Source organism: Chiloscyllium plagiosum, unplaced genomic scaffold (assembly GCF_004010195.1).
Source record: "Chiloscyllium plagiosum isolate BGI_BamShark_2017 unplaced genomic scaffold, ASM401019v2 scaf_87800, whole genome shotgun sequence".
Lineage (NCBI taxonomy): Eukaryota > Metazoa > Chordata > Chondrichthyes > Orectolobiformes > Hemiscylliidae > Chiloscyllium > Chiloscyllium plagiosum.
Window position 1 is genome coordinate 1 of NW_025154958.1, and position 1,435 is coordinate 1,435.

The window sequence follows — 1,435 nt, forward strand, 5'->3', positions numbered from 1 at the left end:
TCCATCACTATTTTAAAACTCATGGAATTATGGTCACTGGCTGCAAAGTTATCCCCCACTGACACCTCAGTCACTTGCTCTGTCGTATTTCCCAACATTTGGTCAAGTTTTGCACCTTCTCTTGTAGGCACTTCGATATATTGAATCAGAAGATTTAATGCTTATTGGTCATTAGTCCATAAACCAATCAGATAGTTGCTTCCAGCTGAATCTCCATTTGTACATGAGCATGTCTCCAGCTCGACGGCACCTTCTGCTACTGTCTGACCCAGCAGCTGTGTAAACAACACTTACAATGAGTGTCAGGTTACTTCCTTTCAAAAACATGCAGTCACCCTTAAACAATCCTTGGCTTTCAAACAATTCTGATCAATTTCAGTCCCCATTTAAAAACACAAAGATACAAAGACTCAAATCAAAAAAATACTTTTGAAGAATAATAATGTCATGGTTATGAGCTGGTGAATTCCGTGATGATGCTTGAATTTGATCTGAGAAACAGTGTAACCTCGGTTACACAGGTTCAGTTCTTATTCGCTCCTAATGTGTTTTCACCACAGCTGCGTAGGTTACATTGGCTAGAAAGATACAGAAATTAGAGCTGATGATAATTATAATTTCAGTTTGAGGGCAATTAGAGGAAAGGGGCACATTTACCCAAACATCATGTGATTAAATCTCCATAATGCTGCCAAACAGAGTTGGGGTCTCAAATAACAATGAAATGGATCACCCAGGTGCAACTAGCATTGCCCCACATTTGGGGGATTGGGTTTTAGGGATTGGGAAATGAGAAAGGATTAAGGTAAGGATTAGAATTTTGAAAGGACAAAACTGACTCACTCTCTTCTGAATCTGCAACCAGGAGAATCTTGCCACCTTGAACGAAAAGAGAACAGCCTGTTAGTGAGGATGATGTATTTTAAATGATTAGAAACATCACTATGTGGAAAAAGGTATGTAGCTGGTTACCTTTTCTGTTGCTGTCAAACACAATGCTGGCATAGGTATAGGAGTCAGGCTGAGCTGTAATACAAACAGTATCCACTCTGAAATGGGCTTACTGCATTAGCTTTCTGACTCGAGTATCAAAGAATCAGCCAGAATCCTGGATTCACATCACAACTTTACAATTGGAAAACATTGGATGAACTGCATGAGAATCAGACATCAAACCATATTCCGAGTTATTTGGACAGGTGATGCTCCATTTCTTAAAGAGTGACTTAAAAGGGGGCAAGAGAGTTGGAGAGGTTTGGGCAGGAATTCTCACAGACTTGGAGATTGAAAGTTAGGCACCAGTGATGTTACTATTACAGTCTGGTGAAACCACCACCAGTCATCTCTTGCTAATGAGAGAACAGCCCTATGCCCTCTGGGACTATGGTGAGTTTACATTTACAGGAAGGGATATGGAGGAACCAGATTTGGAAAT

General features: G+C 40.3%; 1 long non-coding RNA gene across 1 annotated transcript; it reads right to left on the reverse strand.

Moving 5' to 3' along the window:
• Positions 1-60: 60 nt before the first annotated feature.
• Positions 61-1,040, reverse strand: LOC122545126. The gene is made up of 3 exons (XR_006310499.1): positions 973-1,040; positions 844-879; positions 61-578 (listed from the first exon to the last, which is right to left on the reverse strand). It is a non-coding gene; the product is annotated as an uncharacterized LOC122545126 (long non-coding RNA).
• Positions 1,041-1,435: the final 395 nt, after the last annotated feature.